This window comes from Pleurodeles waltl, chromosome 6, assembly GCF_031143425.1.
Source record: "Pleurodeles waltl isolate 20211129_DDA chromosome 6, aPleWal1.hap1.20221129, whole genome shotgun sequence".
Taxonomy (NCBI): Eukaryota; Metazoa; Chordata; class Amphibia; order Caudata; family Salamandridae; genus Pleurodeles; species Pleurodeles waltl.
The window spans coordinates 619,555,468-619,568,335 of record NC_090445.1 but is presented as its reverse complement, the minus strand read 5'-3'; positions in this window follow the sequence as shown (position 1 = coordinate 619,568,335).

Here is a 12,868-nt window from a genome sequence, read left to right as displayed (position 1 = left end):
GGTAGTGGATGCCTTTCTCCACTGGTTCTGGAGGGGGCTTTGTGCCCAGAGTGCTTCATCCTGTGCAGGACAGACGGAGTGGATGCATGTATCCACTGGTTCTGGAGGGGGCGTTGTGCCCAGAGTGCTTGACTTGGCAGTCCTTGCCCTGTTCAGCGGTGCTTGACTTGGCGGTCCTTGCCCTGTTCAGCGGTGCTTGCCAAGTTCAGCGGTCCTTGCCCTGTTCAGCGGTGCTTGCCCTGTTCAGCGGTCCTTGCCCTGTTCAGCGTTGCTTGCCCTGTTCAGCGGTGCTTGCCCTGTTCAGCGGTGCTTGACTTGGCGGTCCTTGCCCTGTTCAGCAGTGCTTGCCCTGTTCAGCGGTGCTTGACTTGGCGGTCCTTGCCCTGTTCAGCGGTGCTTGCCCTGTTCAGCGGTGCTTGACTTGGCGGTCTATCATTGCCCAGCTGGGCTGTAGCTGGCGGTCCTTCATTGCCTAACTGGGCTGTGGCTGGCGGGGTTCTCCTGGGCAGCTGGGCTGTGGCTGGTGGGGCCCTCCTGGGCAGCTGTGCTGTGGCTGGCGGGGTCCTCCTGGGCAGCTGGGTTGTGGCTGGAGGGGCCCTCCTGGGCATCTGGGCTGTGGCTGGCGGGCCCTCCTGGGCAGCTGGGCTGTGGCTGGCGGGGTCCTCCTGGACAGCGACGATGGGGCTGGCGGTGGCCTCCTGGCCAGCAGGGATGATGGCGGTCTTCTCCGCCGTGCTGCTCCACCCAGACTTTGCGGGTTTCTTCTGCCCCTTCCCCACCTTGGGAGGAGTCACAGCTGAGTCCACACTCCCCCCGGGACCCCTGTGAGCGGCTTGGGTGGCGGGAGTCTTCCCCCCTCTCTCGCCGGGCACTGCCCAACTTCTGGTGCTTCGCAGGGGGGGGACTGGCTGTGCTCTGGCTCCGTGATACACTGGCTGGCCTGGTGGCTGGTGTACTCCACATACCTGTGACAACAGGCACCACTGGTCCCGGTGATTTAGTGGCTTAGGTCCTAGTACGTGACATATGAGTTGGACGGGGGGTGGTGGGAAATAGGTTAAGGGTGGACATTGAAAGTTGTTTGGCGACACTGGGACGGGTAGCTGGGGGGGTTTGGGAGTGGAGGAAGAGGTGGTGGTTGTAGGAGGTGTAACCTTTGTGGATTTGGGTGCAGGTGCATATCCTGGAGGCTGTCGTGAGGTGGACGGCTGTTGGGTGGGTGTGTGCCTGCGTTTGTGTACATTGAGAGGGGGCGTCACAGACACACTGGGAGAGGACAGAGGGGACGTGTGAATGGTAGTGGGGGTGGTAAGTGCATGTGAGCGGGGTGTGGTGGTGGGTGTGCTGGAGAGGGACGTAGTGGCTGTAGAGGAAGTGCATGCAGGTGTGAGTGTAGATGAGACTGGGAGGGAGGAGGGAGACGAGGTGGAGGGGGACACAGTGGAGGCAGTGGATGTTGGTGTGTCTGTATGTGTGTGATGCTTGCGTGAGTGCCTGTGGGATGTGTGGTGCTTATGTTTGCCTGAGCTTCCCTTGTGTGTTGAAGTGTGTGCAGGCTGGTCTGATGGTTTGCTTGGGATAGGCAGAGGTACAGGGGATTGGGTCTGGGTGGAGGAAGTTTGAGGGGGGAGGCTAGACACGGGGACAATGGCTGACATCAGTGCTGAGGCCAGAGTTTGAACGGTTCGAGGAAGGGCAGCCTGACCAGAATGAATTCCCTCCAGGAATGCATTTGTGTGTTGCAACTCCCTTTCTACACCCTGGATGGCATTCAAAATGGTATACTGCCCAACAGTAAGGGACCTGAGGACGTCAATGGCCTCCTCACTGAGGGCAGCAGAGGTGACGGGGCAGGGGCTGAGGTGCCTGGGGCAAAGGTGATGCCCACCCTCCTGGGTGAGCGGGCACGGGGCGAAGGCTGAGGGGCTGCTTGGAGGGCGGTGCTGGTGGGGGGGTGGCTGCTGTACCTGTTGAAGTGGGGGGCACAGATGTTGCCGCCACCACAAGGGAGCTCCCATCGGAGGACGAGTCCGTGTCGCTGGTTTCAGATCCTGTGACCACCGTGGTGCTCCCCTCGCCCTCTGTCCCACTGGTGTATTCAGAGTCCATAGTGTGGGCCTCCATGCCCATGTGGGATGCAGCTCCCTCGTGCTCCAGTGGCACTGCACCTCCGCCTGATGATGCTAATGCACACAAGAACAGGGAGACCGCAAAAAAAGGGGTGGGGAAACAGAAGAAAGCCAGGTTGAGTGCATGGCTTACCGCTACCGTTGGTGGACAAGACAGACACAGCAGCCCCCTGCACTACGTCGCGCAGTTGGGCTCTACAGTGCAATGCCTGGGAAATGGCCTACAAGGCTATGTACGACATCTGCACACATAGATGTCACAGGTGCATGAATAGCTGTAGTTGGCACTCTACAGAGGTAGGGTGGGGGGCCACAGGGCCATGCCTTACGAAGGGGCCTAGCCTACGGAACTTGCCCTGGCCTAGGGAAACCCACAGACCTCCTCCCCCACCCAGACCCCTCCACTGCACGCAAAGTCAGCAGAATGAGAGTGTACTCACCCCCTTGTGTCTGTTGTGATGCCCTCAAGCGCCCATCCAACTCAGGGTAGGCCACCGCCAGGATCCGGAACATCAGGGGGGTCATGGTTCGACAGGCACCCCTCCCACGTTGGGAGGCCATCCCCAGCTGAGCCTCCGCCGTCTTCTTGCTCCAGCGGTGAATGTCCTCTCATCTCTTCCGGCAGTGTGTGCTCCGTCTGTGGTGGACCCCCAGGGTCCGGACGTCCTTGTTGATGGCACGCCAAATATCCTTCTTCTGGTGGGCGCTGACCTACATGAAATGTACAGGGAAGAAGAGAAGTCATTAACAACTGCACCGTCAAAGTGAGTGGCCCCCATCCCTACCCTTGCCATGTGGCACATGCCCCCACTGTCTTTCATGAACGCAGAACTCTGCCCCCTTCCCTTTTACAACCAGCCCTCTCCACACAGGCTAAGCCCATACAACATGCTCCCTGTGTACTTACCTGTTGGTCTGGAGGACCGTAGAGTAGCGTGTACTGGGGGAGAACCCAGTCGACGAGCTTCTCCAGCTCCTCCGAAGTGAAGGCAGAGGCCCTTTCCCCAGACGCACAAGCCATTGTCTCTTCCAGACCGAGGTCACAGCAGCACTTGCAGTGTAGGTCGTCTCCTGTCGAAGATCAGGTATCGAGTGATTCAACAGCTAGAAAATGGCGGTCACATCCGCGGCGGTGCGTACCATCACCACCGGTGTACATCGTCATTGGCTCCTGGGACCCATAGGGTCCAATGTTAACCAATGCAGCATTGTGCCATGGTCTTCGACCGCCTACTGCGACGGTGTACAACGCCAGCGCAGTTACTCACATCCCATTGTCCCGCTTCAGAGGTCAGGCAGCCACCATTTCAGGGGCCCACATGGCCTAATTACCAACTGCATCACACATACCTAGGCCTACTCTCAACGCACATACAGGCCACATTTTGTGTATGAATCATGTTCTGTGTAGACTGTGGGTACATACCTCTGACTTGTTTGACCCTCTGGTCGCTGTTGTCCTTCATAGGCACCGTCCGCTGGGACATGTGAGGAGATGGCGAAATCCTCCGGTGTACCGACCGCTGGTGGACCTGTCGACAATGGAGGAGAGAAATTTGATCATCACCTACAGGTTTGACTGTGCCACAATCCAGGAACTGCGTACCCAGTTGGAGCCAGACCTGATGTCAGCAATCCGCCATCCCACAGGAATCCCCCCTCAAGTGCAGGTGCTCCATTTCCTTGCAAGTGGATCTTTTCAAACAACTGTGACCATGGCATCAGGGATGTCCCAGCCTATGTTTTCCAACGTGTTGTCCAGAGTGTTGTCTGCCCTGCTGAAACACATGCGGAGCTACATCGTTTTCCCTCAGGTGGAGGACTTGCCTACAGTGAAAGGTGACTTTTATGCCCTTGGACATATCCCCAACATCATAGGTGCCATTGATGGGACCCATGTGGCTTTGGTACCCCCCCACAGGAGTGAACAGGTGTACATGAACCGGAAGAGATATCATTCGATGAATGTACAGATGGTATGTTTGGCAGACCAGTACATCTCCCATGTGAATGCCATGTTCCCTGGCTCAGTGCATGACGCCTACATCATGCGGAATAGCAGCATCCCTTATGTGATGGGTCAACTACAGAGGCACCGGGTGTGGCTGTTAGGTGACTCTGGTTACCCCAACCTGTCATGGCTACTGACCCCAGTGAGGAATCCCAGGACCAAGGCAGAGGAACGCTACAATGAGGCCCATGGGCGGACTAGGAGGGGGATTGAACGCACCTTCGGCCTCCGGAAGGCCAGGTTTAGGTGCCTTCATATGACAGGTGGATCCCTATTCTACTCACCAAAGAAGGTGTGCCAGATCATCGTGGCCTGCTGTATGCTTCATAACTTGGCTTTGCGACGACAGGTGCCTTTTCTGCAGGAGGATGGTCCAGATGGCGGGGTTGTGGCAGCTGTGGAGCCTGTGGAAAGTGATGAGGAGGAAGCAGAGGAAGAAGACATTGACAACAGGGACTCAGTCATCCAGCAATATTTCCATTGAAAGACAGGTGAAAATGCATTCCTGCCTACCACAAGTACTTTTACACTTCTACCCCTATCCTGTCTGTCGATTTCACCCAGTGTATGGTCACTGAGTTGTCACTTTCCCTTACAGTTTCACTGGTGTGGGTCCCAACGTGTGTCATCTACTTAGATTCCTCATGGACTAGAGCTGTGTGACATAGGTATGTTGACATTACTATTTCCTGGAAATTTTGTCACTGTAATTGCAAATACACTATTCCAAAATCACAGACAGACTCCAGATCTTTTGGTGCTTTAGCTGTGTTTATTTACATACAAACTATTGGAGGGGGAAGTTAAATGGTGAGGGGTGATGGCGGAGGAGTGTCCATGGCAGAGTCCTGTCTATTTGTCTCATAGGTGCATTACCCATATGGGCATTGGAAGTGGAGCTTGGGCAGTTCCAATATGGACAGGGTGACAAAGTGGGACATTGGGTTGACAATCAGTGTGGTCTCATTTCTTGGCGGGGTCTTGGCATTGTGCTCTTTCTTGTTCCTGGATCACAGGGACCGCTTGCGGGGGGTTCTCCATCTGCAGGGGGTGGGGTGCTGGTGTGGTGGTCCTGTGGTGGTGCCTCCTGTCCACTAGCTCCAGCGGAGGTGGGGGGCAGTTCATCGTCCATGCTAGTGTCAGGGGCCCCTTGGGGTGCCACAGTGTCCCTCCTGGTGTTGAGTATTTCCTTCAGCACCCCTATGATGGTGCCCAGGGCGGAGCTGATGGCTCTGAGTTCCTCCTCCCTGAAGCCCAAATACTGTTCCTCCTGCATGCGCTGGGTCTCCTGAAACTTGGCCAGGACCGTTGCCATCATCTCCTGGGAGTGGTGGTATGCTCCCATGATGGAGGAGAGGGCCTCGTGGAGAGTGGGTTCCCTTGGCCTGTCCACCCCCTGTCGCACAGCAGCCCTCCCAGTTCCCCTGTGTTCCTGGGCCTCTGTCCCCTGGACGTGTGCCCACTACCACTGCCCCCAGGTCCCTGTTGTTGTTGGGGTGGTGGGTTATCCTGAGTTCCCTGTAGTGGTGGACACACAGCTGATTGACGTGTCCTAGGGACGGAGGTATTGGCCCGCTGGGTGGGTGCTGTGCTGGTGTTACCAGAGGGTGCAAGGTCTGTGGTGGCCTGTGCCTGTGTGAGGGGAACCGACTGTCCCGAGGCCGACGATGGTCCGAGCTGGTCATCTAGATCCAGTTGGACAGAGCTGCTGTCATCACTGTGGGCCTCGTCTGTGGGTGGGGTGGAGAAGTCTGGACCCTCCAGTCTGGTGACGTTGGGTAGTGGTCCTGCAGGGGTGCAAAAGCATGATTATTGCATCTGTGTGTGTCATGGTATGCAATGGGTGGGTGACCGTGTACCCCAGTGCTTGCATTCCTGTGTAGGACCTTGTGTGATAATGGTTTAGGGGGGTGTATGGGTATGTGCAGTGGCCATGCTTTAGTGATGGGTGTCCATGCGTTGGTGTTGCATGCAGGGCTTGGCTTTGGGATGTGTGGTTTGTGATATTGGTACATTTGTGAGGAGTTGGAGTGATAGGGGAGGGGCGAGGGTGGGGGTATGTGATAGCATGCAGGTAGGGTGGGGGATATGGTAGTTAAAGGTTTGACTTACCGGAATCCATTCCTCCACCGACTCCTGCGAGGCCCTCAGGATGCAGAATCGCCAAGACCTGCTCCTCCCATGTTGTTAGTTGTGGGTGAGGAGGTGGGGGTCCGCCGCCAGTCCGCTGGACCGCCAGGTGGTGTCTGGAGACCACAGAACGCACCTTCCCTCGTAGGTTGTTCCACCTCTTCCTGATGTCCTCCCGATTTCTTGGGTGTTGTCCCACTGCGTTGACCCTGTCAACTATTCTTCGTCATAGCTCCATCTTCCTTGCAATTGAGGTGTGCTGCAACTGTGCTCCAAATAGCTGTGGCTTTACCCGGACGATTTCCTCCACCATGACCCTGAGCTCCTCCTTCGAGAACCTGGGGTGTCTTTGCCGTGCCATGGGGTATTGTAGGTGATGTGTGAGGTGGTGTGTGTGGTGATAAGTGTGGTGATATGTAGTGGTGTGTGGTGTTTTGTGCGTGGAAGTTGTGTGGGTGATGGTGTTGAGTGCCTGTGGCTGCTAGTTTGTGGATGGTGGTGTCTCTCTGTAATAGTGGTCGTAGGGGTTTGTGGGGGATGTGGGTGTGTGTTTTATATTGTAATGGGTGTTTGGGAGTGGTGTGTGTATGTGTATCAGGTGTGTGTATTTCGATTTGTCCACTGTGGCGGTGTTTTGTAGAAGTGTGTGTATGTTGAGCGCGGCGGTGTGTACCGCCAATGGAATATCGCGGTTGAAAGACCGCCGCGTGGATTCATGGGTCGTGATAGCGTGGGCGTATTTCTGTTGGCGTGACGGTGGAGGTTTTTTTTTTTTGCCAGTTTATCACTGAACTTTGGTGTGGCGGACTTGTGTGGGTTTCTGAATTTTGTCGGATTTCGAGATGTGGGTCATAATAGCTGTGGCGGAATTCCGCAGCCGCGGCGGTGTGTTGGTGGTCTTCTGCACAACGGTAAGCGGCTTTTAACGCCAATGTTGTAATGACCCCCATAATCTTCATAGCAAAACCCTCTTATAACATCCAATGTGATGTATCCATCATTAACATAGTGATACAACCAACATAACAGAAAGGTGCAAATTGTGTGGTAAAGTCACTCATAAATAATGTCAATTCCCATGTGAAAAGAAATTATGTAGAGAGAACCGTCATGTGCATCAAATAAACAACGTGTCTATCCCCATGCTTGTGAAAAATAAAGTAATCCACAGATACCTTATTCAAGGATAAATATAAAATCCTAACAATCGGTGACTATCAAATATCGTGCCAATCTTCCTGTAACATCCGTAGCTTAGACATCAAAGCCCTTGAGTGGCTAGAATTAGGAAATACAAATAGAGTATATCGCAATTAATTACTACAAAAACACAGTGTGCACCAACTCAAAACATGTCCACCTCCCCGCTTGCATAAAGTACAATAATCCACAATACCTCGCTCAGAAATCGAATCTAAAGAAATCCAGAAATCCAAACCTCCCCAACAGCTGTAAATGTTGAACTGTTTCCTCCGTAACTATGCAAATCGGAGCACGCAAGTATATAGGAAACAGAGAACACAATATGGAGCGACATGAACAGAAGAATCCATATCTAAAATATCAAACTCATGCCCTGCAAGGATCGACCGTCACACATTCAATCAAACCAACTATATAATTAGCAATTTCTTTTGTAATTGCCATATTCACAAACGTGGTATCTGAACGCCGTCCGTTCAGCGAGTACGCTAGCCACGAATTGTTGAAGGCGGAAGTGCTTAAATAAGTCAAAACTATCAAGGAAACAAACGACGGACCAACGTGATAAACATAGAAGTAGGACCCAATGTTCTCAAACGCCCAGCAACTAAGAACCATACGTTATACCTCTGTGACCCACTGATCAACAGTACATAAAAAATCTATAGGCAGCCATGACAAAAACCCCTCAAGGAGAATGTATATAGAGACAAAAATTATGGAATTTCAGCTACTGAGGATAAACGCCAAGACATTAGCAAAAACAAGACAAATAACAGTGCAGTTGGAAACAAACATAAATATAAATATGAATATAAACACCCTGAACATCAAATATATGGGCAGACAATGTCACATGGTCCTAGGTTATGACCTTAAAGAAAAAAAGAAAAAAAGGAGAAAACAAGAGAATAAAATAAGAGGGGGGGCGTAAACTCTATACATATCGAAGAGAAATGCAATGTCATAACAAAGAATATATATAAAAAATAAATACATTGTGTTTACCATCTCAAGTGTGTTCAGATGAAAAGAGCCGTTATTGTTGGTACAAGCATATATCATAAAAATACAAATAAGAACATATATTTTGTCATACATAACATAAAATATCCCATGAACAATCACCCATCTAAACTCTATACAAATTGAAGAGAAATACAATGTCATAATAAAGAATATATATAAAAAATAAATACATTGTGTTTACCATCTCAAGTGTGTCCAGATGAAAAGAGCCATTATTATTAACAATACAGGATAAAGTTCAGGGTGACCAGGAAAGAGTCCTCCCACGAGTGGGTTGATTTTGTGGATTGCCCTTTGAAGGCTTTGGAAGGCTGGTTACATGGTATCAAAGTCGATGACTATGACGGCTTATACAATCCTATTCTGAAAGAGCATATGCTTAACAATTGTGTTTTTGATTTGTTACACCAGTACTTGGTAGACTCAGATCTGATCTCTCTACAAGAATTGAGAAAGAAGGCAGACAAATGGGTCAGGACAAGGGTGAGCAGAAAAGCTCACACAGGGGGTGACAAAGACAAGAAAAAGGAACCAGGTAAGTCTCAGGACAAAGGTGGGGACAAACACAAACCTAAAGAATCTTCATCAGGCCCACAAATTTATCTGTGGGTGTAGTCCAAAAACTCTTCCATAACAAAATGCCTTGGTGCCTTGTTTGTAAAAACAAAGGCCGTAGGCCAGGAGACAGTTCTTGCCCTAAAAAAGGCACCAAACCACCCACCACTACAACCCTCACCTCTACCACTAGTGCCCATAGTAACAACAGTAGTGGTGGGCTAAGTAACAATAGCCAATCGAAGGGTGTAGCTGGGCTCACTTTAGGAAGTGCGGTGGGGGCTGGCTTATTTAGGGAGACTACTGAGGCTGTTTTAGTCTCAGATGGGGGCATTGCTCTTGCTCCTCTTGCTGCCTGTCCCCTTGACATGGGTAAGTATAGGCAGCTACCCTTGATTAATGGTGTTCAGGCAGAGGCCTACTGGAACACAGGTGCCAGTGTCATTATGGTGACTGAAAAACTGGTGGCCCCTGAACAACACCTACTTGGTCATCAGCACCAAACATCTGACACACACAACAACACTGTGTGCCACTCCATGGCAGTTGGTGATTTCAGCTGGGGGGGTTTACTGGCCCAAAGAAAGTTGTAGTGTCCACAGACCTACCTATAGAGTGTCTTTTGGGGAATGACTTGGAGACCTCAACTTGGGCTGAAGTGGAGTTGGAGGGCCATGCAGCAATGCTGGACAACCCATGGCACATTTTTGCTTCAACTAGGGCACAGGCCAAAAAGCAGAAAGGAAAAGGAAACCTAGAGCCTTAAATAGTGGCCCAAGAGGCTCTCAAAGTCAAGGGTAGAAAGTGCAAAAAGTTGCCCCCTACCCCACCCTCCAATGAGGATTCTCCCTTTGAGGAGAAGGAAGCCATTCATTTGGTAGACCCTACACCTGAAGAGTTAAAAGCTGACACAGCTGAACTCTTAGGTGCAGGGCGGCCTGTCAGTGAGGAATTCAGTATGGTGCAGAAAACCTCTCCCACACTGGGAGGGATAAGACAACAAGTTGTCCTTCAGGAAGCAGGGTATGTCAGTGGCACCCACCAGGTCTATTGGGAAGACAACCTATTATACTCAGAACCAACGGAACCCAAACCTGGTGCCACCAGGAGGTTGGTAGTACCTTTGCAGTATAGATAATTTTTGTCGACCTTTGCCCATGATATACCCCTGGCAGGTCACCTGGGGTAAAGCAAGACTTGGGACAGACTTGTCCCACACTTTCAGTGGCCCAATGTGACAGAAGGCACAAAGGAGTTTTGTAGCACCTGTGTCACCTATGAAGGCAGTGGCAAGACAGGTGGAACCCCAAATACCCCCTTAATCCCACTACTAGTGTTTGAGGTTCCCTTTGAAAGGGTTGGGATGGATATTGTTGGCCCCCTAGACCCACCCACTGCCTCTGGAAACAGATTCATACTGGTGGTGGTGGACCTCTTCTCCAGCACTGCAGCTGATGGCTCAGTGGAGGAGTTATCCTAGCGGGTGTCTTTCTGAGTCACAGAAAGAGGACTGCAGGAACTTCCTAGGGCAGTTATCAGACCTGCTTTGTCTGAAACCCTGTCAGACATCATGGTGTGAGCACACAATTGATATAGGGGACAGTTTACCTGTGAAAAGTAAAATTTACAGGCAACCTGACCATGTCAGAGACAGCATCAAGGCAGAGGTGGAAAAGATGCAAGACCAAGAATGTCACTGAGCACTCTGACAGCCTCTGGGCTAATCCAGTGGTGCTGGTTCCAAAGCCTCATTCACAAAATGGGAATAGAGAGATAAGATTCTGTGTTGATTACAGAGGGCTCAACACTGTCACAAAAAACGATGCTCATCCTATTCCTAAGGCAGATTAGCTGATAGATACACACGCATCTGCAAAGTATCTTAGCACCTTTGATCTGACTGCAGTCTATTGGCAGATCAAGTTATCAGAGTATGCTAAAGCAAAAACTGCATCCTCGACCATTGGAGGGCATTATCACTTCACAGTGATGCTCTTTGGTATGAAGAATGCACCTGCCACTTTTCAGACGCTGGTGAACACAGGTTCTGATTTATACTTTTTGACGCTAAACTGAACTAACGCAGTTTAGTGTAAAAAAGTATACAGCAGGCTAGCGCTATTCCAAGACACCAGCTGGGCATCTTATTTATGGAATGGTGCAATCCGATACAAAGGGTGGGCAAATGTCATGGAGAATAACGTTAGCCGGTGGGGGTGGCAGTATGGGAGTAGTGTGATTAGCGTTTAAAAATGATGTTAGGCTGGTTAGAGTAAAAAAAGATTACTCTAACCAGCCTAGCATCATTTATTGATGCTAAGCCTACCATACCACATGACTCCTGTCTGATAAAAGACAGGCATCATTCCCACCACCCCAATGGCCAGCACAAGGGACAAGGGTCCCCTGGGCACGGCCATTGCACCCAGTGCCATGTGTGGGGGCCCATTTCTGGGCCCCCTATGGCACTATAAAAAAGAGGTAAATACTTACCTTTAGTTACATGTACTTACCTGGGATGGGATCCCCATCCTCTGCTGTCCCTTTGGTGTGGGTGGGGGTGTCCCTGGGGCCTGGGGAGGGCACCTGTGGGTTTATTCCATTGTATTCCACCATGGAAATGGGCACACAGGTCCCCTAATGGCTGCCCTGACCCAAGCGTTAACCTACCTCCCTTGTGCCATTTTTACATGGGAGGGTAAATAAGGCACTAGGGCCTTTGAGTCATTTTTTACCTGGGAACACCTACCTTGCATCTCATTGACGTAAGATAGTTTTCCGCAGGCACAAAATGACTTTAACACCAATATTTTGGAGCTAGACATGTCTAGCGCTAAAATATAAATATGTAGTTAAGTTTGTGCCGGATTTACGTAAAAACACTGATGCAAATCCGGGCAAACAGTGTATAAATATGGCCCACAGTACTCTAAGGTTTGGAAGCCTGTAGTGCAGCCTATCTCAATGACATAGCTGTCTTTAGCTCCACCTGGGATGACTACCTGGTCCACCTCTTGAATGTTTTAGAGGCCCTGCAAAAAACAGGCCTCACTATCAAGGCCTCTAAGTGCCAGATAGGGCAGGGGAAGGTAGTGTATCTGAGCCACCTGGTAGGTGGAGGCCAGATTCAACCACTGCAGGGAAAGAGCTAAACTATTTTAGATTTGACTCCCCCTACTACACAGACCCAAGCAAGAGCCTTCTTAGCCCTCACTGGGTATTACAGGAGGTTCATTAAGAATTATGGCTCCATTGTAGCCCCTCTTAATGGCCTAACATCTAAAAGTATGCCTAAAAACTTTGTATGGACAGCTAGCTGTCAAAAAGCTTTTGAGGACCTCAAACAGGCCATGTGCTCAGTACCTGTGTTGAAAAGCCCTGACTACTCCAAGAAATTCATAGTCCAGACTGGTGCTTCTGAGGTAGGGGTTGGGGCAGTTCTTTCACAGCTCAACACTGAGGGCCAGAATCAACCAGTTGCTTTTCTAAACAGAAGGGTGACCCCCAGAGAGAAGCGTTGATCAACTATAGAAAGGGAGGCCTTTGCTGTGGTCTGGGCCCTGAAGAAGTTGAGGCCTTACTTGTTTCCTTACAGGGAATGGACTATCCAGTGAAACAAAGACCTGGGAGTAACCACTTCAATGCAAATTGACTCTCCAGATATTTCCACTTAGACAATGAAGACAAATCTTGGCAAGGTTAGCCTTCTTGTCCCTCGTTTGGGGGAGGGGGTAGGAAAGTGCCCGCTTTCTTGACATGGTTACCCCCATTTTCTGCCTGCTGCCAGTATGTTTGACTGTGTTCACTGGGA